General features: G+C 42.9%; 1 long non-coding RNA gene across 1 annotated transcript; it reads left to right on the plus strand.

Moving 5' to 3' along the window:
* Nucleotides 1-6,881: 6,881 nt before the first annotated feature.
* Nucleotides 6,882-24,932, plus strand: LOC134297666 (uncharacterized). Its single transcript, XR_010004491.1, has 3 exons — nt 6,882-7,084; nt 22,522-22,716; nt 24,442-24,932. It is a non-coding gene; the product is annotated as an uncharacterized LOC134297666 (long non-coding RNA).
* Nucleotides 24,933-26,662: the final 1,730 nt, after the last annotated feature.

Raw genomic sequence — 26,662 nt, forward strand, 5'->3', positions numbered from 1 at the left:
CCCCATTGTGTTTACACAATTAGATGGGACCAAAGCAGGAGGTGCCCCAGTGGAGTACAAAACTGATTTTGTGGCCATGAGGGTCGGAACTCATCAAGAAACCTTACAATTACTGAACAGGCAGTTTTGGTGGCCTGGAATGAGAAGAGATGTAAAGGACTATGTAACAGAATATGTGGTGTGTGCCAAATCCAAACAGTCCGTGGGGAAGCCTATGGGACTTTTACAGACAGTGGCTGACCCATGTAAACCTTGGAGACAAATTGCCATGGATTTTGTAGTCGAACTACCCCCCAGCAAAGGATATACTGTGATATGGACTGTGATAGATTTATTCTCTAAGCAAGCTCACTTCGTACCATTAAAGCGACTCCCAACTGCACAGCAGTTAGCTAACCTGCTGCTATTGCACGTTTATAGATTACATGGGGCCCCAGAACAGATAATTTCAGATAGAGGGCCACAATTCACCGCTAACTATTGGAAGGCCTTTTTACGTCTATTAGGTACCAAACAAGCTCTCAGCTCAGCCTATCATCCCATGACGGATGGAGCCACAGAGAGAGTTCAAAAGACTTTGCAACAGTTTCTAAGGTGTTATACCAATTATCAGCAAGATGACTGGGTGTCATTGCTGCCTTTTTGTGAGTTTGCTTACAATAATTCAGTACATTCATCTACGGGAGTCTCTCCTTTCAAGGCAGTATCAGGACAAGACGCCATGCCAGTTCCAGAACTGGGGCAAGGGGAGCTAGAATCTACTACACCAATGGACTGGAGTTTTAAAATTTCAGAGAATTGGCCAGTAATACAACAAACTCTACATGAAGCACAAGAATCATATAAAAAGTATGCAAATAAAAAAGGGCACCTCAAGTGAAGTTTAACATCGGGGATCTAGTGTATCTGTCAACAAAATTCCTTAAATCTTCTCAGCCCTCTAAAAAGCTGGGCCCCAAGTTTGTGGGGCCTGACCCTATTGTGCAAAAGATAAATCCGGTGACTGTGAAACTGGACCTTCCACATAACTTTAAAAGGATACATCCTGTCTTCCATTGTAGCCTAATCAAACCAGTGCTGGGTCAACACAAATGGCACCCTCTCTCTCGGGTGCCAGAACCAATCATGGTGGAGGGACAAGAACATTTTGAGGTCAAGGACATTTTGGACTCCAGAAAACATTATGGGAAACTCCAATATTTAATTTTGTGGAAAGGCTTTCCTGACCCTGAATGGGTGAATCATTCTGATGTAAGGGCGTCACGGGTGGTCAAGAAATTCCATCTGAAGTACCCTGATAAGCCACGATAATATTGTATACCTAGTTACCATGCAACGTTGATACTGTTTTTCCTTTCTTTCTTGTGGTTTTGCAGTTTCTTTCTTTTTTCTAGGGGGGCATCATGTCAGGACATGATTCAAAGCTTGGAAGAACAAGCATTTGACTCCTGCCCCTGCCAACATACCTGAAGCAAGGTCGGCGTTAACAAACAAACCTGGAGGAGGAGAGCAGTCCTGTGAGGAAGCGATAATCAGGAGAAATCGTTCACAGGAGTTGGAGAAGGCTGGGGAGGGGTTTGGAAGGGGAGGAGGGAAGAGTACTTTAAAAGGGTCTGAAGATAATAAGAAAATCAGTAGTGTTATTTTCTTTCTCGTGTGTGTAGGAGCAATAAAGCTGGCTACGTCCACCTTGGAGTGTGAGTACTGCTTAATTGCTAGAAACTGCCAGCAGAAGCTGACAAAATGGGCAAAAACCCACAATTCAAAAATGTAGTTGACCCTTTTTTTCAAATAGAAGTGTGTTGATCTACCAAGATTCCCTTTCTTATGAGAAATAAGAATATTTTTTTAGTAATCTCATCAACTCACCAACCACTGGTGAGCATTATGAATTAAGAAGCCAAGACACCAAGGGCTAATGAAACAAATTAAGTTTTTAAGTTTTAAAAAGAATCAAACATAATGAAGAAATGAATATAAATTAATATTATGAGAATAATATAGCTAAAATAAGAGAATTCTTAAGCTAAAACCAAGCAAAGTTACTAAGTAAACAATGTAAAAAATGACATATGGTGTACAACTACATCATGAAACTGAATGTAATATATGCAATTTTGCAAAAGCAACATATATTATCATGAAGTAAATGTAAAGTAATGTAAGAATTAAACTCCATAATGCATACATATATTATCAGACCATTATTGTCCAATTATTTGCAAACCGTGTCCCTTTGACCAGTGTATTGGTTAATAGTTAAAGCTGTAACTATAATAAATATTGTGAAGAGCTGAATAAATTTAATTGAAGGACTGTAATTATGATAAGCTTATAAACTGCAAAATCAAACCTATCCCAAGTATTAGTAAACTTATTACCATTAAAATCCTTTAGTAAAGTATATTCAAGAATTCCAGGAGACTACTTCAACACAACTCAAGCCCTAAGAGATAGTGTGGGATATTAAACAGAGAAATAAGTCCATGTAGGTGGCCAACAGAGAAAAAAACTCCAGCAACCTTAAATTACATAAAACAAAAGTAAATTAACCTAAAATGAAACCCTGTGAATCCTTAAAAATTTAAAATATGCTGGACTTTTAGTTTTCATGGTGGCACCAATGAGGGATTATGCTGTACCATAATGAAATCACAATATGCTAATCTTTTTATAGGACACCATTCAAATACAACAAGGTATGTCTATTGTTCTTTCCAAAATAAAGGAGTAATATCACACTTCTTTAAAAGTGAGTCAATAATACCATTGTTTTATGTGGCTACTGCAATATTGCCTATGAGACTGTCTATCTACTACAACAAACATTTCTGGAAACCTCAGTCTGTGCAAGAAAAAGAGAGAGTTAGTGGAAAAGATTGTATGGTTTTCTCTTTTGAGATTTTCTGTTCTTCTTATCTAAATCATTGGTTTTGTGTCAAAATAAATCTTACCATTCAAGTATCATACACACATTTAGAATGAAGGACAATGGCAATGTCAACAATAAGGCTGGTGATGTGTTATGTACAGCCAGACTTTTACTGAAGGATACAATTTGACACTAGGCTAATACCGAAGTACATAAATGAGGTTCATAATTTTTCAGCCAGATCTAGCCATTCATCTTTTCCTGCTTTTTTGCTGCAGTTAAAAGCCAGTTCCTTTTTTATGCACTCACTGTGAACAGATTTTTCTTTTTAATGAGTGCATTCAATATTCAAAGTTATTCATTGGAGAACTAATCTTAAATCCATTGAAGCTGGTGGACTTGTTTTGGGGAATAGATTGTAGTCTGTCATTTTCTTTTGAATTATTCAGTTTGCCTAAGATCTAGGCTGGCCTGTCTTTTGAAAAATGGGGACATTGGTCTTCAGCAGCGGACCTGCATGGGGATTGAGAATCCAATAAAACATTACTTTAAAGAATGTAGCTAGAAGTCATATTTTTCAATTCTTCTCTTGTTTCTTTTCAATCTGTGCTAAGAGACTAGCAGGGAGATAGGATAAGAGACTTGATCCCTTTGTTTTTTGCTGTGGCCCCAATCCAAACTGATAGTTGTAAATCTCCAATTTATATTGCAAGTTCTACTGCCAAAAAAATCATTGACTCAAAAAGATTTTTGGCAATACAAATCATCCCAGTTTGAATTGGGATGAAGTGGAGAGCAAAAAAGATAAATCTCCTTCCCAAACTCCTCATAATCCTAATCTAGCGCCCGCAGGAATTACTTTTGTATATGGGTAAAACAGATGTAACTGCTGACTTTCAAAGTCATCGGTAATTTTACTAGGAGCAAGTAAGTTTTTAAAGCACCAGCAGCAATGCTTAGTAGATTTGGAGAGTGGTGGTACTATACCCATTTCCACAGAGTGACAGGAAGTGAGCAGAAGAGACACAGGATTTTGTATTACGGAGGCATAGTAGCAGGACTATCATGTTTGGTGATAGTCCCTAACACATGATGCTTTTATAGCCATTACCAGTCTACCACTTCTCTCTATGATGAAGCTGTCAGGGGCTATTGACAGGTTTTTCCTGTCACACTACAATCCCAGAACGTATCTTATATGGTGGAGGTTCCATAGCTTCTGTGGCAGCATCTACTCCTCTTCTCTGTAGTCAGTTTGTCTTTTCACAGAAAAGTATGTTACTATGTCACCGGTTATCATGAATACTGTGTCAGTGGAATGCTGTGGGATAGTGGCTCATTGAAGAAGAGGAAGAGGAAGAGGAAGCAGCAGCAGCAGCAGCAGCATGGGCATGTGAAAAATGTGGTCAGCAAAGAATATATCCAAAGAGACAGAAAGATTTTGAAGAGCAAACTAAATGGTGGAAATACAATCAAGGCTATCAACACCTGGGCCATACCCGTCATTAGATACACTGCTGCAATTGTGAACTGGACACAAGCAGAGCTAGATGATCTGGACAGAAAAACAAGAAAACTGATGACAATCCACTACTCATTACACCCACGTAGTGATGTCGACAGACTTTACCTGCCCAGAAAATCAGGAGGCAGAGGGCTTCTGTAAGTGAAACAAATGGTAAGGAAAGAGAAACATGCTCTGGCAGATTATGTGAAAGGCAGTCAAGAACCAACACTGAGAGAAATCAATAGTATTAAACTGCTTCAAATGCAAAAGACAAAGAGTGAATACCGCAAAAACACAATCCAGAGCAGAAGAGAAAACTAGCGAAAGAAGGCTCTCCATGGACAGTTCCTGGGAAAAACTGAGAGCCAAATTGACAAAGAAAAAATATGGCTGTGGCTCACAAATTGTACTTTGAAAAAGGAGATGGAGGGCCTGATTCTGGCAGCCCAAGAACAAGCCATTAGAACCAATGCCATCAAAGCCAAAATTGAAAAGTTGATGACAGATCCCAAATGTAGACTCTGCAAGGAAGAGATAAAACAATAGATCACATCCTCAGCTGCTGCAAGAAGATTGAACAGACAGACTACAAGCAGAGACATAACACCATTGCTCAGATGATTCATTGGAACTTGTGCCACAAATACCATCTGCCTGTGACAAAGAACTGGTGGGATCACAAGCCTGAAAAAGGTTACAGAGAATGAACATGTCAAGCTACTCTGGGACGTCTGAATTCAGACAGACAGAGTTTTGGAGCACAATACTTCTCACCTCAGTATCATGTTAAAAACAAAGTATGGATTATCAATGTTGCAATCCCAGGTGACAGCAGGATTGAGGAGAAACAACTGGAAAAGCTGACACGATATGAGGATTTAAAGATCGAATTGCAAAGACTTTGGTACAAGTCAGTCAAGGTGGTCCCAGTGGTGATCGGCACACTGAGTGCAGTGCCTAAAGGCCTTGGCCTGCACTTAAACATAATCGGCACTGACAAAATTACCACCTGCCAGCTGCAGAAGGCCACCTTACTGGGATCTGCACGCATTATTCGCCAGTACATCACACAGTCCTAGACACTTGGGAAGTGTCTGACGTATGATCCAATACAACAGCCAGCAGAGTGTCTGCTGTGGGCTCATCTGGTTGTGTTTCAAATAAATAAATAAATAAATAATTCATTTTAACCCACCCTCTCTCCCCAAGGGTACTCAGGGTGGCTTCCAAAGTAAAAATGGCAAACATTCAATGCCAATAATGTCCACAAGTGCCCATGTCAGTAGTGGGACAGTGTCTTACTACAAGGAACATTGTGTTTCTACAAAGAACATGGGGTTGCCATTCAAGGCAGCAAGTGGAACATTCCATCACTTTAATAGTGTGTTGCATGTCTCAAAGCATGTATCAAAGTAATTGCAGTGTTTTTGCTCTTATGTATTTCAAGTTGACTTGGATCCATGATGATTGTCTTAATAAGAGACTTCAAAAATACTATATTAAACATTCCTGCTCAAGTTTCCCAAATTTCCTAGCATTATTGTCCGTTAATTATGCTTTGTATAATTAATTGCCTTCAGCATGGTTGAAAATGAAATGGACATAACCATTACTTTTGTCTTTGTTGTCCAAGACCACCAGTTCTCCATCTTCAGTGATTCCAGTAGTTTGAACTTTAGCTCCCTGAAGTCCCAAGCACCAATGCCAATGGTCTGGACATTTGAAAGTTGATATCTCAAACATTTGGCGGACCAAATACTCAGAATCAATGGTCTAGCCATGATGTAGAAGAAACTCAGTGTGAGGCTACTGTATGCTTTAAACATCTCAGATATACCACAACAAAGTAATTTTTGAAAGAAAGGTATAAATATACAAAAGCAACTGAATATAATTCATCATCATGGTTTCAATGCAAAACTATGCTTTACAAAAACATAAAAATTCATTCTAGAACTATCACCTCATTAATTCCTTCATTCAAATTACTGTTCAGGCAGGCTGAGTTGTGAGATTCCCATGGAAGTATCTCTACAAGTTTCTAAATTACTTTTTCCTTCTTAATCTGAAATGTTGAAGTGTTGAAATTAGTACCCTGGTTTCTAAGCAGACACAGGTGGATGGAGATGAGTTTAAGTCTTTTGTTGCTTCCCATTTAGTTCTGGCATAAGTCTATTTCTGAAAGCCCCAGGCTTGTCATAACAGTTATAATGTAAAATAACATATGCAAATATAACATGCTTTCTGTGGTTTTCTAGAGGGAAATCCATGCTGATAAACATATCTAAAAAGTACACTTTTGCGATGGTTAAACAAACAAAAAAAAGTAAATATACTGAAATTCTTTGGTCCTAATGAAAAACTCCTTAGTTTCTTTTAATTACTTTTTAAAACGTTTGGCTTCAAAATGATCCAATCCATTAGCCAACTCAGAGTGAGTCCAATGTTCACCTAGAAAGGAATATCTGTTGGTTCTGTTTGCTCATAGGGATGTCATTCTCAAAGCAATATGATTGGTTATGTACGTAGCATTATGACAACATCACTGCCAGATCATTTACATGACCCTGAAAAAGGTTCTAAGCCAGGAAGAAAAATGATATTAAAGCAGTTGGAGGAGGCATAGATCTAAAGAAACTTTAAAGAAACGACAACAAAAACATTGTACAACCTGAGACATAGACATTTAGGGAACATCACTGGAAGTAAGTATCATTAATTTTTATACTGGCAAGTTAAATTGTTTCATAGATTTTTATTTAATAGATTTATAGCCCTCACAAAAAAGAACAAAATAGAAAGATAATCAAATTCTTGAAGCAGTATTCATCATAACAAATAGCATACAATATTTGAAATAACAGTAGCAGACAAAGCTTTAATTTCAAGCATATGACATACACATTAATCTCAGAGTGCACTAAAGAAGTTTAAAATACTTGGTGATTGGCAGTCAGGATTTTGTATGTTTGCAAAGGGTCGCATTTCAAAGACACTTGGCCAGCTTGGGAAAATCCTTGTCCTTTGTGCTCACCAGTATTATAGATTTTACTTGTGAGACAACAAGTAGAGCCTTAAATGCTGATTTCAAAATTCAGGCAATATCTCATGACCTTGGCCTAACAACACAAGCAAATGACTTTGAAACAGTCAAAAACTAACTTACTGATGCCTTGAAAGATCTCTCCAGTTACTACAAAGATAACCACCTGAAGCCTAATGCTGCCAAGAGACAATTATATGCTTTCCACCTACAGAACTGTGAAGCCAATAGGAAATTGAAAGTTACCTGGGAAGGCCAAGAGCTTGAACATTGTTTCCATCCTAAATATCTTGGTGTCACCTTAGATCGAACATTAACATATAGGCAACACTGCATGAACACCATCCACAAAGTAGCTTCACGCAATAACATTCCTGCGGAAACCGACTGGCAGTGCATGGGGTGCAGACCCAAAATGAATAAGAACATAAGCCCTGGCCTTGTCTTACTCAACTGTTAAGTATGCCTGCCCTGTTTGGCACAAGTCTGCCCATGCAAAGCAGGCAAACATAGCATTGAACAAAACATGCAGAATAATCAAACCTACATCTGTTGATACTAGGCTTGCTCAAATAATTCGTTTTCCCCGTTAACCGTTATTAATTCGTTATTTTCGTTTGTTTTGAAGCAATATACGGCATTGGTTGTCCACACGTCTGGATATCGCGGTTTCGAACCGCGACTGGCCGTTTTAAGTTATGTCGTCGTTTTTTTTCGTTTTTAAAAAAAGCTTTTGCAAATCACCCAAACTTGTTTAAGTGCACTGGGGCAACCTAGCGTGTTGTTTGCACCTTGTGGCCAATCAGAGAGGATGTTTAACCAGGGGGAGGGGCTGGTAGGACGTCCTGAATGAAAAGAGCGAGCACTGGGAGCCTCGTGGCTCATTCGCACCGGGATTCTGAAGAGGGTGGAAGGGAGATTCTGGGCAGGCAGGCAGGCAGGCAGGCAAGATTGCTGCGTCACAGCCTCCTTGGCTGTGTCTGAGCTAGAGCTAAGCTAGGCTACAGAAGACCTGGAGAAAAGCTTGGGTGGGTGAGTTTGGGAGGGAAACTGTTGGGTGTTGCTTTTTTAATTTTTTGGAAAGGGCCTGTGGGTGTTTTTTTCCTCCCGAGATTGGCGTTTTCCATTTTCCCACCAGGCCAGCAATTTTTCTGCTGCGCCATTTTTTCTGTTGCGGTGGGCTTTCTTCTTTCTTTTTTAAACGCTAAAGGGATTTTGGAAACAAGGGACCCTGATTTGGCCCTTGCCTCATGCAGGGCAGGGACGCTTTCTGTGAATAAACAGCCAAGTTTGGCCAAAGGATTGCACCTCCCATTGTCCTTTGTAGAACTAAACCTCCTTTTTGGGAAAAAGGGACCCACTTTTGCCCTTTGCCTGCTCAAACAGGGCTGTTTGTCCGTGCCAGGGTCGCTTTCTGTGAATCAAAAGCCAACTTTGGCCAAAGGATTGCACCTCCCATTGTCCTTTGTAGCACTAAACCTCCTTTTTGGGAAACAAGGGACCCACTTTTGCCCTTTGCCAGCTCAAACAGGGCTGTTTGTCCGTGCCAGGGTCGCTTTCTGTGAATCAAAAGCCAACTTTGGCCAAAGGATTGCACCTCCCATTGTCCTTTGTAGAACTAAACCTCCTTTTTGGGAAAAAAGGGACCCACTTTTGCCCTTTGCCTGCTCAAACAGGGCTGTTTGTCCGTGCCAGGGTCGCTTTCTGTGAATCAAAAGCCAAGTTTGGCCAAAGGATTGCACCTCCCATTGTCCTTTGTAGAACTAAACCTCCTTTTTGGGAAACAAGGGACCCACTTTTGCCACTTGCCTGCTCAAACAGGGCTGTTTGTCCGTGCCAGGGTCGCTTTCTGTGAGTCAAAAGCCAACTTTGGCCAAGGGATTGCACCTCCCATTGTCCTTTGTAGAACTAAACCTCCTTTTTGGGGAAAAAGGGACCCACTTTTGCCCTTTGCCTGCTCAAACAGGGCTGTTTGTCCGTGCCAGGGACGCTGTCTGTGAATCAAAAGCCAACTTTGGCCAAAGGATTGCACCTCCCATTGTCCTTTGTAGAAATAAACCTCCTTTTTGGGAAACAAGGGACCCACTTTTGCCACTTGCCTGCTCAAACGGGGCTGTTTGTCCATGCCAGGGTCGCTTTCTGTGAATCAAAAGCCAACTTTGGCCAAGGGATTGCACCTCCCGTTGTCCTTTGTAGAACTAAACCTCCTTTTTGGGAAACAAGGGACCCACTTTTGCCCTTTGCCTGCTCAAACAGGGCTCTTTGTCCGTGCCAGGGACGCTTTCTGTGAATCAAAAGCCAACTTTGGCCAAAGGATTGCACCTCCCATTCTCCTTTGTAGAACTAAACCTCCTTTTTGGGAAACAAGGGACCCACTTTTGCCCTTTGCCTGCTCAAACAGGGCTGTTTGTCCGTGCCAGGGACGCTGTCTGTGAATCAAAAGCCAACTTTGGCCAAAGGATTGCACCTCCCATACTCCTTTGTAGAACTGGAAAGTACAGGTATCCCCTTGTAAAAAAATAAAAATAACTAAAAAATAAATAGACGGTTTTGCGGCAGTTAATATACCCTAAACAGAACACGTTGCCAATCAAGAAACAAGAAATATTTTCCACCACTTACACAACACCTTTCCATCCCCCCATCTGTCTCCTGAAAACACTCCTGCTGTCATGAAACGTTCAGCTGTACGCGGGTCTGGGGGAGCAAGTCCTGATAGTGGTAAAGGCACAGCCAGGACACTGTGGGGGGCCAAAAAAGTTAGGGTGGGTCCCATCCGTCTGGAACGCCGAACTATGGGAGTGGGTGGACTTGATGAAGAAGCCGGCTGTTCGCATGCAGAAAGTTCACAGCCCTCCACACCGAGCCAGTTGTCTTATAGAGCTGAGACCACAGGACGATCAATGGAACATAAGGGTGTAACCGTCCTGGAACTACAGGTGGTGGATAGTGAGGATATAGATAACCCCACCCCTCCACCCGCTACTGACAGTTTGGAGGAGGTAGAGGAGGTTGTACCATCCAAACAAAAACTTTCTCAAGCTGACGAAAGGGTGCCCACGACTCCTATCTCAGTGGGCGTCGCCACAGTGGCTGTGGGGAGGCCTAGGTCTTATATTTGGGACCATTTCCATGTCCACTCTCAGTGTGCTACTTTGGCAGTTTGTAGGCACTGTGGGGCAAATATCAGCAGAGGCAGAGACCTGAGACATCTTGCGACCTCGGGGTTGAGTTCTCACTTGAAGCAACACCATCCCTCCATATCGGTAGGAGGGGGAACTGCAAGCCCTTCCAGTGGCAGCATTAGCACACAAAGTTCTCCTGGTGAAGATGGTGGAAGGCAGACACAGTCCACCTTGGAGGATTGGGCCATTCCATTACCCAGGAAGAAAACGGGGGAAACACTACTCACACCCCAGCAGATAACCCAAAGTGTGGGAGAGATGATGGCCCTTGATCACCATCCCTTCCGCCTGGTTGAACAAGAAGGCTTCGTACGCCTTATGAAACGACTATGCCCCCGATACAAAATCCCCTCCCGTCACACCTTTTCCAGAAAAGTAATTCCCGGCTTGTACGAGGGCTGTAAGGAACGCATTTCACAGATGTTGCGTAGCGCCATGGGAGGACACATCCATTTTACCTCTGATATTTGGTCAAGCTTGGGAGGAGGCCATTCCTACTTCTCTCTCACGGCACATTGGTGGGAGAAGGAAGGCAGTATGGATACATCCCATCGTTGGGCACTCCTCGCGTTGGAGGTAGTTGATCGTGATCACAAGGCAGAGACCATCTGCAGCTATCTGGAAAACATTATGGGGGAGTGGATGCAGTATAGGCCGGAAGAAATGAGGAGGGGCTTTATGGTGACTGACGCTGGGAAAAATATGATCAAAGCGGTTGAAAGTGCCGGGTTTCAGAATGTGTCCTGCATGGCCCACATGCTTCACAATACCGTCAAGGAAGGTTTAAAGAGCCCGGAAGAGCAGCCAGCCAGCAACGCAAACATCTCCCTGCTGATCGAGCGCTGTAGAAAGATCGCGGGCTACTTCCACAGGAGCATCAGGGCAGCCCGGCAGCTGAGAGAGAGGCAGAGCCTTGAAGGCCTCCCGCAGCACAAGCTGCTCCAGGACGTCTCAACTCGGTGGAATTCAACCTTTAAAATGCTTGAACGCATGGTCGAGCAGCAGAAGGCGGTACACGGCATCTCCCTCACATTGGTTGCGCCAGTTAGCAAACTTGTTCCAAATAAGCAAGAGTGGGACACCATCTCCCAGCTAGTAGACATACTAAAGCCATTCAAACATGCCACTGAGACCCTTTTGGACTCAAAAGCCCTTCTTAGCCAGGCAGTGCCCATGGTCTTGAGGCTAAGGAGGCACATAGAAGGGCTTGGGGCCGGTCGAACACTGGACTCCCTGGCTGGACCGCTGACACCGCCGGCCCAGGAGGTGGTGAGGAGGTTGTCCTTTGCTGTACGGAAACGCCTTGAGCCACTTCTTTCCAGCAAGGTCCATATGCTGGCGGCCTTGTGTGATCCCCGGCTAAAGTACAACGTCTGCCCAAAAGACTTTACCATGTGGAAGGCCCAGGGTGGAGGAAACGGGCACAGCGGCCCCTCTTCCGGAAATGCCTGTCACCCCCAGCATAACCTACAATGCTTTCCTCTCTCTTTTCCCTTCCTTTCTCGTCTTTATCATCACTCACCGTTGCCCACTGTTGTTTTTGGGTTCATCAATCACAAGGGGCCGTTTCCCAAATCATTGAATCATGGAATCATAGAAAAGTAGAGTTGGAATAGAACTCATGGGCCATCGAGTTCTCCCCCCACAAAAACGCAGGAAGTTTCATTCAAAGCATCCCCGACAGATGGCCATCGAGCCTATGCTTAAAAGCTTCAAAAGAAGGAGCCCCCAACACAGTCCGGGGGAGACAGTTCCACTCCCGAACAGCCATCACAGTCAGGAAGTTCTTCCTGATGTTCAGGTGGAAGCTCCATTCATGTTGTTGGAACCCACTGCTCCGTCCCGTTGTCTTCAGGGCAGCAGAAAATAAGCTTGCTCCCTCCTCCCTATGACTTCCCCTCACATATTTGTACATTGCTAACATGTCTCCTCTCAGCCTTCTCTTCTGCATGCTAAACAATGATGACCAGCTAATAAAGCCTCTCCTCATACTGCTTGATCTCCAGACCCTTATTCATTTTAGTCGCACTCCTCTAGACACTTTCAAGCTTGCCCGCATCTCCATTTATCTGCGGTGCCCAAAGTTGGACACATTATTCCAGGTGCGGTCTGACCACGGCAGAGTAGAGGGGAAACAGGACTGCCTTGGATCTAGACGCTATTCCCCTGTTGATGCATGCCTAAAGCCCATTGGATATTTGCTCTCCCGCAAACCATACTAGGCTCATTGTTATGTTGTTGTCCACAAGGACTCACAGACGGTTTTCTCACACACTGCTGTCAAGCTAGGCGTCCCAAAAAATGTCGCTTGGATTTCCATTATGTTTACCGAAGTGAAGTTGCTTTCATTTGTCCCTGTTGAACTTAATAAAGTTACTTTTGGCCCATCTCTGTAGTCTGAAGTCACAAAACTTTTTCTCTCCTGTAATACTGACGCTCTAGAGGTAGAAGGATTTTCTGTGGGAAATTAGTCCATAAAATCCTAGGTAGGATATGCTTCCTCTTAGGGTTCAGTACGGATTTCATTCAATTCACTATTTTTCTTTTTTTTGGTCAAAAATTATTTCCCTCATGAGCCAGGAATGATTGGTCTTCTCCAGATCCTAAGAGTTCCTGTACAGAAAGAGCACTGTTATATTTGATGAGGATACTTCGGATAATCATTTAAGGTGAAGGAATACGCCAGACTCATACTTTTCTGAGATATCTGTCCATCTGAACCTTTGAGGATGTGTTTTGCCACAGGGATTAATACAACACCTCGACTTTGGCCAGCACTTCTCTAAAGTTTCATCTTTCACTGTCCCATCGGCTTGAGCGGGTGTGGTCGACGCAGTGGCCGCGGGACGCCCGCCTTTGGTTCCCCTTTCCCTCTGGCCGCGCACGCGGACGGCGGCGTTTGCCCATCAGGGCGTGTTCCTTTGCGGCTGCTAGTGACCTCTGGGCGCAGGTTACGTCGAGTGCGAACCGCTTCTTACTGGCTTGTTGGTATAACTCAGAGGGTCGAATCATCAAAGACAGTGGAACACCTTCGATTTTGCACAAATTACTCCAAATGTAAACCTTGTGTCCCATCACCCTGAAAGGCTGTGATTGACGCTGTTACTGCGGAACGGCCGCCTTTGGTTGTTCTTGCCCTCTGGCCGCGCACGCGGATGGTGGCGTTTGCCCGTCAGGGCGTGTGCTTTTGCGGCTGCTAGTGACCTCTGGGCGCAGGTTCCGTCGAGTGCGAACCGCATTTTGCTGGCTTGTTGGTATAACTCAGAGGGTCGAATCATCAAAGACAGTGGAACACCTTCGATTTTGCACAAATTACTCCAAATGTAAACCTTGTGTCCCATCACCCTGAAAGGCTGTGATTGACGCTGTTGCTGCGGAACGGCCGCCTTTGGTTGTTCTTGCCCTCTGGCCGCGCACGCGGACGGTGGCGTTTGCCCGTCAAGGCGTGTGCCTTTGCGGCTGCTAGTGACCTCTGGGCGCAGGTTCTGTGGCGTGGGAACTTCAATTTGCTGGCTTGTTGGCAGGGACGATAGAAGAGGGTGGAATCACCGCAGAAAGCAGGACACCTCGGCCTTGTCCACCTCTTTTCGAAATTTTCTTCTTCCACTTTCCCCTCGCCTTTAAAGGCAGTGTACTCGACGCTGTGGCCGCGGGACGGCCGCCTTTTGGTCCCCCCGCACTCTTGCCGCGCACGCGGACGGTGGTGTTTGCCCATCAGGGCGTGTGCCTTTGCGGCTGCTAGTGACCTCTGGGCGCAGGTTCTCTGGCTACGGAAGTGCTTTTTGCTGGCTTGTTGGCAGCGACGATAGAAGAGGGTGGAATCACACCGCAGAAAGTCTTACACTCAGAAATAAGACTTGTAGTCTTCTACGATCTATGGAGAACTCTCAGACGGATTCACAAAAGAATTTCCTGTTGGACATCAACGGCGTCATTTCCTTCAAGTCCATGCCATCCTGATGCTATGCCTGTAATTTCACTACCTCCTTGAATCGGACGGGCAATAAAACATGGAGGATGGACCAGTTGGATCTTCTTACACTCCCAGGCACTGTCTTGTTTTTCAAAAAGCAATTCTTTTCAAAAGTGCCATTTTTCCCACGCTCTGCCTTCCTTACGGTCAAGCTCTCACATCCGCAGGTTTCTGGACTACGGCATTGCGATGACAATGCCAGTATGCGGTCCTCCAATGTTTGCATGAAGTCTCTTTTCTTATTTTGTCTAGTGTGGACATAGCTCTGCAAAACCTCTACTAACTTGCAGGCCACAGTCCACACCTACAGTGAGATGTCGCAAGAATAAATTAAACGTCTGTCAAACCCTCCACATCCAATCCATGTTGTTGACAGTTATACATCTCTGTGGTTCCCTTTGGCTTCCTTCTCTTACAACCCAGCTTTGGTCATTTCTTCTTTCACCTTTGAGAGAAGGCTCCTCTGCCCCTACTCTCTTTAGGCCAGCAGACTGTTATCTCATACCATAGGTTGTAAACGTGCCTTCCATATATTTCAAATCCTGCCTACAGGTCCTCTAGCCAAGCATGTCGCATTTAATGTTCCAGACAAACGGCTAGATGATTCCAGAGGCTGAACTTCTGCGGCCCTGCCGCAACCCGTTCCCAAGCATGAAAACGGCGGTTGATCCATTTTCTGTTCCCAGCATGTCAACTAACACTTTCCGTGGGACAGACTATGTGACTTGGAATTACCAAATAACCCAGCACATTCCATTTATTATCCTCCTAGCAGTTTAAGGCTTTGAAGAGAGTATTCAACATGGCCGACGATGGTGTGACCCCTTTCAGCAGCTTGCCGAGTGACCTATCTGAGAATACTCTTCCTCGAGGCCAAACTCCCGGTCCTGGAATATGAAGAAATACCTTTGAAACGAGGAGGACTCTCAGAGAGTATATAAAACGATCAATGTTAAATGAATACAAAATTTAATATTTCCCGCCAACATCTCCCTGCGTGGACTCGGTGCGGATTACTTGGGGCAGCGGCCCAAGCAACATGAGTACAAAATGAAAAAACATCATTTAGAATCAATTTCTTTTCAATGAAAGTAATAAAATAATTTTATGTCTTGACATCATAAAATATTACGGTAATTGCAAAAATGTCTGCTGTGCTAAAGTATCAGGTGCACTTTTCCAACACTTTTGCTGAAGCAGTCCAGGACAATTTTTTGCGTTTGGTATTCGAAAATGAGGACTGTTTTTTGACGGATGATACAAAAGGCGGTTTACAAGCCAAATTTTTTAACACAGCCATCGTTAAAGGTGGGACACCCTGGCCGAAGCCTCTTGTCATTTAGGATAACGAAAACATTTTATTTATCTCCCACCCCTTTACAATGCTTTTAAAATATGGGATAAGTGAAATCCCACAATGGCAGGGATAAACCTTTTTTTAATGGATCCCAGCCATTGCCTGACACAAGTATTATCTCTATGCGTGTGTCTGAGAGGATAAGACACAGAAGGTATGTGATGCTAATCTTCCACAGACCCATAAGTAAAGAAAAAAACCTCAGAAACTCTGTATTGCTGTTGAAAGCAATGAGTTATGTCTTCATGGTTTCTTTTGTCTCCACAGTTGTGCTATGTTTTAGTTCTTTGGATTCATTTCTACTCCATAAAGACAATATCTTTCATTATTTTACATCCACAATTTTACTGAAAATGTATACCAACAGAAGTCATTTCCCTATTTCCAGATCAGCTGCTAGAGAACTTTAATAACACCAGACACACACACAAGTCTTCCCTCTAGTTCAACGCCATAGAAACATTAACCTTACATCAGAGCCGTAAAACCTTCCAGTTCCAAAAAGCCTTCGAGGACTATGGGGTGGATCGCTGCCAGATGAAGAATTGGTTTCCAGGCCAAGAGTATTTCGCACTTTATTGATTTTTAACTCTCAAACTACCTCATCTATGTGGAAGTATTCAGCCCTCGGCCACAGAGCCGTGTTTTTACACCTCTGTTTTTTAAGCAGGTAATGCTGTATGCTGACTGTGACAGCTTTTTTATTTTATGTGTTATTGATGCAACATTTCCTTTAATAAATATAAAATTTTGGGGTTTAATTGTTCACATTGTATTGTTGACGGGCACGCCCCATGGAAGCCGCTCAGAGTCCCTCCGGGAAGATGGGGCGGGTAATAACAATTATGATCTTAGTGTTGTTATTATTACAATCATTATTGATGTGATGTTGGCCACGACTACCCTGTGGACTGCCAGCTAGCTTGTGTCCACCCGGTAAGGGTGCGGCCAGGGCCGCTGACGGTTTGCTGTCAGGGAGTGTGCCTTTGTGGCGGCTACAGACTTTGTTGCTCTGGTCTGGTTGACACATTAGTCAGTGGGGCTTGGGCCCACATTTCACTAGCAGACGTGAAGAATACACGCCCTTCCCCTTGGGTGGTGAGGAGGTGGCGTGGGGCCGGCCAACGGTGGCCGGCCCCCCTGGGCAGTGGGGCTTGGGCCCACAGTTCACTAGCAGACGTGAAGAATACACGCCCTTCCCCTTGGGTGGTGAGGAGGTGGCGTGGGGCCAGCCAACGGTGGCCGGCCCCCCTGGGCAGTGGGGCTTGGGCCCACAGTTCACTAGCAGACGTGAAGAATACACGCCCTTCCCCATGTGGGTTCTGTGGTGTGGGCATGGGGCCGGCCAACGGTGGCCGGCCCCCCGGGTCTGAGGGGCTTGGGCCCACATTTCGAAAGCAGACGGGAAGAATGCATGCCCTTCCCCGTGGGTTGTGGGGTGTGGGCGTGGGGCCGGCCAACGGTGGCCGGCCCCCCGGGTCTGAGGGGCTTGGGCCCACATTTCCTGGTTTTTAACTTCTCTCTCTGTCTCTGGGATGCGTGCCGGCCAACGGTGGCCGGCCTAGTATTTTAAAGTGTGGGCCACAATTTATTCCCTCTCTGGGATGCGTGCCGGCCAACGGTGGCCGGCCCCCCTGGGCAGTATTTCAAAGTGTGGGCCACAATTTATTCCCTCTCTGGGAAGCGTGCCGGCCAACGGTGGCCGGCCTAGTATTTTAAAGTGTGGGCCACAATTTATTCCCTCTCTGGGATGCGTGCCGGCCAACGGTGGCCGGCCCCCCTGGGCAGTATTTCAAAGTGTGGGCCACAATTTATTCCCTCTCTGGGAAGCGTGCGAGCCAACGGTGGCCGGCCTAGTATTTTAAAGTGTGGGCCACTCTTATTCCCTCTCTGGGATGCGTGCCGGCCAACGGTGGCCGGCCTAGTATTTTAAAGTGTGGGCCACAATTTATTCCCTCTCTGGGATGTGTGCCGGGCAACGGTGGCCGGCCCCCCTGGGCAGTATTTTAAAGTGTGGGCCACAATTTATTCCCTCTCTTGGAAGCGTGCCGGCCAACGGTGGCCGGCCTAGTATTTTAAAGTGTGGGCCACTCTTATTCCCTCTCTGGGATGCGTGCCGGCCAACGGTGGCCGGCCCCCCTGGGCAGTATTTTAAAGTGTGGGCCACAATTTATTCACTCTCTGGGATGCGTGCCGGCCAACAGTGGCCGGCCTAGTATTTTAAAGTGTGGGCCACAATTTATTCCCTCTCTGGGATGCGTGCCGGCCAACGGTGGCCGGCCTAGTATTTTAAAGTGTGGGCCACAATTTATTCCCTCTCTGGGAAGCGTGCCGGCCAACGGTGGCCGGCCTAGTATTTTAAAGTGTGACCCTTGCCGCCTGTGGCTGTATCTTTCTTTTCTTTTGTTTTAGCTGCCTGTGTTTCCCACGATGCGCCGCGTCCCTCTTCTCTCGCGGCTGTCTTTCGGCACCCCTTTATGCGATTTTGCACAGAAGCCTCCTTTTTTGCGGGCCACTCTTTTTCCCTCTCTGGGAAGCGTGCCGGCCAACTGTGGCCGGCCCATTTTAACATATGGGCCTTGCCGCCTGTTGCTTTTCCTTTCTTTTCTTTTCTTTTGTTTTAGCTGCCTGTCGGCCTATGTGGTCATGTTTCCCATGATGCGCCGCATCTCTCTTCTCTCGCAGCTGTCCCTCTGTACATATTGAGGCTATTTAGCTAAGATCCTTCCTTTGTTGCGGGCCACAATTTTTTCCCTCTCTGGGATGCATGCCGGCCAACTGTGGCCGGCCCATTTTAACATATGGGCCTTGCCACCTGTGGCTTTTTCTTTCTTTTCTTTTCTTTGGTTTTAGCTGCCTGTCGGCCTACGTGGTCTTGTTTCCCACGATGCGCCGCATCTCTCTTGTCTTGCGGCTGTCGTTCTTTACCCATTTTGCCATCAGGCAATAAATCAAACCAACGTCGCAGAAATCTTACATTTCTTGGGAGGGGGAGGGGCTTGACCACTGGGGTATAATGGCCTCCAATATTGATGCCTGGGGAAAGTCATTGCGCATAGTGGCAGGCAGCAAAATGTGTCTCTTGGCCAATGTCCCCCAATGCCCTAAAATTTTGACAGATTTACGGGCACTGAAACAATGATACACATTAGTAGAAGCAAGAACTTTCACAGTGATGGAACCCCTATTGAATGAACAGGAAATAACAATTCAAAAGCAGGAACAGATTTTTTGCAATTGGTAAAGTTTTTCTATATGAAATATAAAATTGTGCAATAAATCTTAGGAAAGGGCAAACGCTCTGTAATTTAGCGAACAAGCAGGGTGGATTGTGTTCTCCCACTGTACCAAATTTGATCAGTATAGCTGAAAAAATGAGAGCAGGAGAGCCCCCGAACCCCCCCCCTCTGGGGCTGTTTTTGGGCGACCACGCATGCGCGTCCGCCATTAACGAATTAATTTTGAAGATAACGAATTTTCGTTAATTTCGAAATTTTTTGGGGGCAAAATTCGGAAATACCCTCAAAAACGAAACGCTGACCCCCTCTAGTTTTGAAACGAGTTTAGAATCAAATTTTTTCGTGGATCGATCAAGCCTAGTTGATACACTCTACAAGCTAGCTGGCATTGCCCCTCTCCCTGATGTGTGATGGGAAGTTGCTGCTAACTGTGAGAGAAATAAGGTTGAACACTGTGAAAACCATCCACTGCATGGCTATCAGCCTCCTCCCAGTAGACTCAAATCAAGGAAAAGCTTCATGAGAACCACCACCCCTCTTAACGTTCCTCCAGCAACAGCAAGAATATCCCTCTGAGCAGCTAAACCAGAAAATCCCAATTGGATGGTCCTCCACGAGGGTCTGCCTCCAGGAGCAAATCAAGAATGGACAACTTGGAAGTCCCTGAATAGACTCAGAAACCAAGTAGGCAGATCAAAAGACAACCTGGCAAAATGGTACTACCTAAGAGAATCCTCCACCTTGTGCAACTGTGGAGCAGAACAGACAACTCTGCATCTGTATGCTTGGTCACAATGTGCTGCCTCATGTACAGAGGAAGAATTGTTTGAGGCTACAGACAATGTGGTCACTGTTGCCCGTTTTTGGTCAAAATATATTTTTCTGCTTTTATCAGTTTTATATTAATTTCTGCAATGCTTTTTATACAAAATAAATATATAAAACTGGTCTGGGTTTGATTTTCTGAAGTTTTTTGAAATAATAATTATACAATATTAAGGTACACAGTGGATATCTACTAGACGTGCAAAATTTCAGATTAGATCGGAACGCGGATCTGAACATACAAATTTGGACATACGAAGGTGAGTTCTGAGGCATGCAGGAAAGATGGTGGTGGTTGGGAATTTAGAATTTGAATCACTTACCAATTTTTTTCAGAAATGTTCTGTAACATTTGGATGTCTCCCAAGGTCAGTTTGATTTTCACAACCATTAAGCAACTTTTCTAAAGCCAAGGGAACTTTTAAAATGTCATTCTTTTGGCCACATTTTCATCAGTGCTAATAGAAGCAACTAGGTGGGCATGGCCAATCACAACCATCTTAACTGTAGTTTTGGAAGGCCAGGCCCCCAGTGGTAAAGATTGCAAAAGGCCTTGTTGTAAACTACATTTCCCAGAATGCAAAGCTGCTCAGTAGCTAAATGATAGCTTGAAGGACCCAAATAGCTGGCTGTCGTAATCTCCGTTTATAGTTAGTCTAAATATAAAATAAATTAACTGATTGAGTCTGCAAAGAGGTTTAAAGCAAGCAATAAACAACTTTTGCAAAGCCAAAAACTGCTTAAAAAACTGCTTAAAAAAACCCAATAGTTTTACTTTGGCACAATTGCCATGAGAAAGGCACTGTGGAGGGCAGCCAGCCAGCCAACCAGCCATTTAGAGTCAGTAATGATAAAATAAAATGACTGAATCTGCAAAGAGAAAGTGTCATATTGACAGACATTCAAGGGAATTGCTTTTGTCGCTTTTTTTGGGGGGGAAACTGATTTGCTCTAAGCCAATCTCTGTTCTGGGCTGTAAGAAAAAGCAATTAACTATATGGATGTGTCTTTAGGATCCCCTCCAGCTCAATAGAGGAAGCAAATGGATGTCAGGAGAGTCTGGATGGTGCCTTTCTGCCCAAGGGTCAGTCTAGATGTCCCTTGATGATGTCTGTACTATGATTTCTGTTCTCTACCAATTTAACACAGTTTGTGTCACACAAACAAAGTTTCTGGAGTAGAACAACTACTTTCAAAGTAAAGACCACACAATGAAAGGAAATAACACTTTGAAACTAGGAACAGATTTTCTTTATTATTAAAAATGTTTTTATAAAAACTTTGAAATTCGCCAAAATCCATGGACAAGTCAAACGTTCTGAAATTTGGTGTGCTAACTGTGGTCCATATCTTCTACCACTGTAGCAAGTTTCATCAGGATAGTTTCCCCATTGACAGTTTTCCTTGATGCGCATGTGCAGTCACTATTAACGAGATACTTGTGAAGATTCGTAAGTTTTGTTAGCGTTTTGAAATTTTTACCCCCAAAATTCGGAAGGAACTTTAGAAACAAAATGCCAGCACCCCCTACTTTTTAACACAGTTTAGAACCATTTTTAATAGATCACACATGCCTATTAATTACTCCTCTTAATTTGGTGTCATCTGCAAATATGATAATCATGTCCTCTATTCTACCATCTAAATCATTGATAAAAACTTTGGGTAATTCCGGGGCCTGAACAAAACTCTGTTATACTCCATTAGTCACCTCTCTCCACAATGAAGAACACCATTGGTGAGCACCCTTTGTGTTCATCCAGTCAATCAATTATAAATCCACTAACAGTAGCACAGCTTAGTCTAAATTTTATTTGCAACTCCCCCCCCCCCACACACACACACACAATTTCTACTTCACCATCAGCTTTCCTTTTGCTTAAGCAAACTAATATAGAAAGACGAAAGTCTTTTATAGTTTGTGCAATGGTGAATCAGAATCTATTGTAAATCTAGAGCAAATCACACAGTATCAGCTGAGGTTGCCCAAGGATTTAGGAAAGGTACACCCTGTGTTTCACTGCAGCCTGTTGAAAACATACAAAGGGACATTGGACTGCGGAGAACAATAGTTGTATTTAATCTTTCTCTTTTAGGATGAGGGGGAGGAGGATGCCATGTCAGAACCCTGCTCCTAGAGCGCTGAGTTTCAGGGTCACTGACATTATGAACTGATAAGACACCTGCATCCTGGGATCCTGAGAAGAAATGGCTGCTGGACTTGGTGGGGAAACTTCGCGGGGTTTTTGTTGGGCGGGAAATGTATCTTTGAATGAGGGGGAAGGGTATATAAAGGAGTGTTGATCGATGCCTCCCATTCTTGGCTTTTTCATGTCGATGTGTCCTACAGTAAAGTTTCTTGTGATAACACAGCGAGTCCTGTGTCGTCATTTAGGAGCGGCTGTAGTGAGCCAACACAGTAGGTGATTACTGCTGTGTGAGACCTCTTCTTCAGTCAGCAGATTTAGGCAGAAAATTGTTGATTATTAATTTATTTTTATTTCTCTTTTCTTTCCACAGAGGGCAAGAAGTGTTCTGGGGATTTGCCGTCAAAGTAAATTGGCCAGCCTTGGGTATTATGTTCCATCATTTTGAAAAGGGCCTCAGGAAACAAAATGCCCTGGGCCAGTCCTGTCACTCAGAGATCTACCAGTCAGTTCCAGCCAAACTTTTGCCTGTCCCCCTCACAGAAAAATAACATGGTGACAGGCCATTGTAAGTGAAATTCAATTAAGTTCTTTTTTACTAGTTATTCATGCAGATTTGTGACCTTGATGTTCACAGTAAAATGGCAATGGTTTCAAACTTCTCAAAACCTTGCGGATATAATAAATCCTGCCTTGGGTGCTGCCCTAGCTAAGTAAATGAACCTATTTGAAGGATAGGATTCAACAATGTGGATTGCTTCTTTCAAATACAGTTTGCAATCTTAAATGAATTTATTGTCTCACCGACAGTGAAATCACATGGCTGCTTTGACACAAGCCTATAAATATATATATATATATATATATATATATATATATATATGGGTTAGGAAGAGGAAATGTTGGTCTTATTTGTAACATTTTAATGAACACTTTCACAGAAGAGATTGTCTGTACTATCAGGGTTGCTAAATGAGAGGAGCATCACAACTATCTTTTAGAAATACAGCCGTAGGTTCACTCCTTCTCTTCTATAGAACTGAATCCATGAGGGAATTTCCCAACTTTTTAAAAAATAAAACAAAGCATATCAAGCATAAAAAGCCCCAAACCATCCTCTACAGCAGGAGTGTCCAAACTTTTTAAGCCGAAGGTCAGTTCACAGTCCCTCAGCCTGTTGGGGGGCCAGATTATAGTTTGAAAAAAAGAATGCATTCCTATGCACATTGCAAATGTCTTATTTGTAGTGCAAAAAAAAACCCCACACCATAAAAGAACAATACAATATATAAAACAAAGAATAATTTAACCAACAGTCTTTTAATGGGAAGTATGGGCCTTGTTTTGGCTGATGAGAGAGTCAAGTTAATCAGAATTGTTGTTGCTGTTTGCCTTCAAGTCATTTCAGACAGTGGCATAGGCTTCCTCAGTCTGGTGGAGTCTCCTTCTCAGGAGATTTTTCAGCAGAGGCAGCATGGCCATCTGTCAGGAGGACTTTGATTGTGGCAGGGGGGGGATCTTATAATTGCTGCCTAGCACTCCCCTTTTCTTTCCAAGAGAGGAGCCATAGCAAAGGGTAGTCAAAGATTCCATTGTGGATTTCATCCCTGGAAGCTGAACAAAGAAATATTTTAGGGTGGGTAACTTGGCCAAAATATAAGGATATTTTGATAAAAAAGAAAGAGGGATATATGCTGAAATCACAAGAAGAAATAAAAGAGAAATTTCCTGGTACCTCATGGTTTCAATTTGCCCAGCTAAAAGAACAGTTTAATAAGGATAAAATAATTGGATTCTGTGAGGTAGATAACCGATGGGATAAAATTTTGATAAGAAGAAAACAATATCTAGAATTTATGCTATATTATTGGAGTGGGCAACAGAAACAGATTAAAAATTGTATGATAAAATGGGCCAAAAATATTGGAAGTCCAATTAAATTAATAGAATGGGAAGAGATTTGGAATAAAAAGTTAAGATATACGTATGCCTTGGATTTGAAAGAAAATTGGCTAAAAGTTTTTCACCGGTGGTACATGACTCCAAAAAATTAGGCCTAATGTATAAAAACTATGATAAGAAATGTTGGAAATGTAGATCCCAGGAAGGATTGTTCTACCATCTATGGTGGTTATGTAAAAAATCAAAAAAATATTGGAAAATGATCCACCAAGAAACACAATATTACAATTGAAGTTCCCACTAAAACCAGAGTACTATTTATTAGGAATTTTAGATAGTGAGACTAAATTTGACAAAGATGATGATATTTTATTTACATATTGTGCTACAGCCGCTGGGATGACTTTTGCCAAAGCATGGAAACTGGAGGAAATCCAGAAAAAAGACCTTTGGATTCATAAGCTAGAAGAAATACAAAATATGGACAAGCTTACATTCCTTTTGAAAGAAACGAGAGGAAAACCAGCTAGAAGGACAAACTGGAGTAAACTGGAAGAATATGTTAAAAATGATTTGAATTATGTTTAATAACTTTGTTTAATTGGAAAATGATAATTTTGAATACAGTTTTAAAATAGTTATTTGAAGAATGGAAGATACGCTTCCCCTTAGATTGATGTTCCCTGAAATTTGTTACTCCCTTTGATGTTAATCCTTATCCTTTGTTCCTTATCCCCCCCCTTTTTTTCCTTTCTTTCTTTCTTTTTTCTTTCAAATCAAAATCCTTACCTCCCTTTCCCTTTGCTTTGTGTGTGTGTATATATATATATTTCTTTTTGTTTTTGTCCTTGTGTTTTTGCACTTATCCCCATTTTTAAATGTGCTCTGTATTTGAAAATTATAAATAAAAATTAAAAAATAAAGGATACTCCACCTGTATAATAAAACACAATCTACATATTTCTATTACTTACTTATGAACTTATATTTGATCCATTAGGAAAATTTTCAGCACAGTAAACAAAGTGATTGCAACAATCAACAACAGTATGATAATTTAAGCTGCAACATCTGATGCTGCCATAATGAATAAAAAAAAAAATCTAAGCAACCCCATAAAATAGGATGCTGGCCTTCTGATCTTGCTTAATCAACAGATAGGCATGTCTATGGTCAGTTGGGTTTACCCTGGACAGTTTCTGGAACTGAATGAAAATGTGGATAGGAAAGAGATTTTGTACATAAACAGAAATAGCATAGATCTTGGTGGGGTTCGGTATTTCACATTTAGTCAGTGGGCTGTTCTTTTTTGAGAGGACACCAAGAAATTAGATGTTATATTCACACTATACAATTATAGCACTAAGATTAACTTTTAAGTGTCACAGCTACATCCTATGGAATCCTGGGATATTTTATTCCTGTAGAGGTGTTTACAATTTTCAACCAAAGAACTCCTAGATTAAACTCACCAGGATTCTACAAGATACAGCGGTGGGAGTTGAAGTGGAATTAAAGCATTATAAGTAAATAGTGTAAAAGAGCTATGATCTTCAGCATTGTTAAGGCAAGAGGGACAATATTTAGGGGATCCTTTATGAACTCAGCTGCACAGTGTTAAGCAATCTCTGTGTTGGTCATGTGTTCTGGCTCATATCCTTATTCCGTGTTGCAAAGATCATGGGGTGGGGGGAGGTATTGCAATATTTCCATTGGCTAGTCAATTTCAAAGCAGAATTCAAAGAGCTGGTTTGACCTATGAAACTTTATACAGTGCAGGGCTATATCCTCCCATAAGCCAAGACAACATCATCCCCTGTTTTATTGATGACTGTAGTCAGTTGCTTCCAACTAGACTTGAAAGAGTAGAAATCACAGATGGGTATATTGTATGTTCTGCAAGCAAGAAAAACCAGAACCAGAGCACATAAGTGCACAGATTCTTTATCATCATTTTGCTCTGAGATGTTTTCTACTCTGACAAATTCACATCCATTAGAAGGACAGTTTTTTCACAGGGTAATTTTCATCACTGACCTTTGTTGACTGCCAGTAATGTAGTTAAATATCTAATATAAACACTGGTTCATAGAAGCACATTAAAGTTGAAATGCCTTCATGTGACAGCTATCATTACATAGCCAGCTGTTCATTATCACTATGGAACTTGACCTGTGTTTGATCACTTTTATCATTTGCAATTCACAGTAGGGTGGATTTTCATCAGAGATAAAGATATTATTCCTTGTCAATTTAATTCTCACAGGGAAGAATGAATGATTTTACCATTTTCCCCCATTGTGAGAAACTATTTGAAAACCTTAGCTTTCAATGAATACTTGGTTCAAGATTTATTCTGTGAAAAATAGCACAGAAAACAAGTTTCTGCATAAACAACAGTATTTTATCCTTCTGAGTAGAAAATACTGATTTCTGCCAAGGAAATTGGTTTTTGAGCAGAAATAATGTTTTCCATTCTATACTCTCACCCCACATATATTTTTGAACATTCCCATCATTTGTATTCCAGGGCCTAACCAGCTGATTTCAGTCTTCACTTCCTGAATGCAGTTTGCAGTTTATATATCTACACATCTATATTGAGCAAGGGC

The sequence above is a fragment of the Anolis carolinensis genome, chromosome 3 (genome assembly GCF_035594765.1).
Source record: "Anolis carolinensis isolate JA03-04 chromosome 3, rAnoCar3.1.pri, whole genome shotgun sequence".
In the NCBI taxonomy this organism is placed as follows: domain Eukaryota; kingdom Metazoa; phylum Chordata; class Lepidosauria; order Squamata; family Dactyloidae; genus Anolis; species Anolis carolinensis.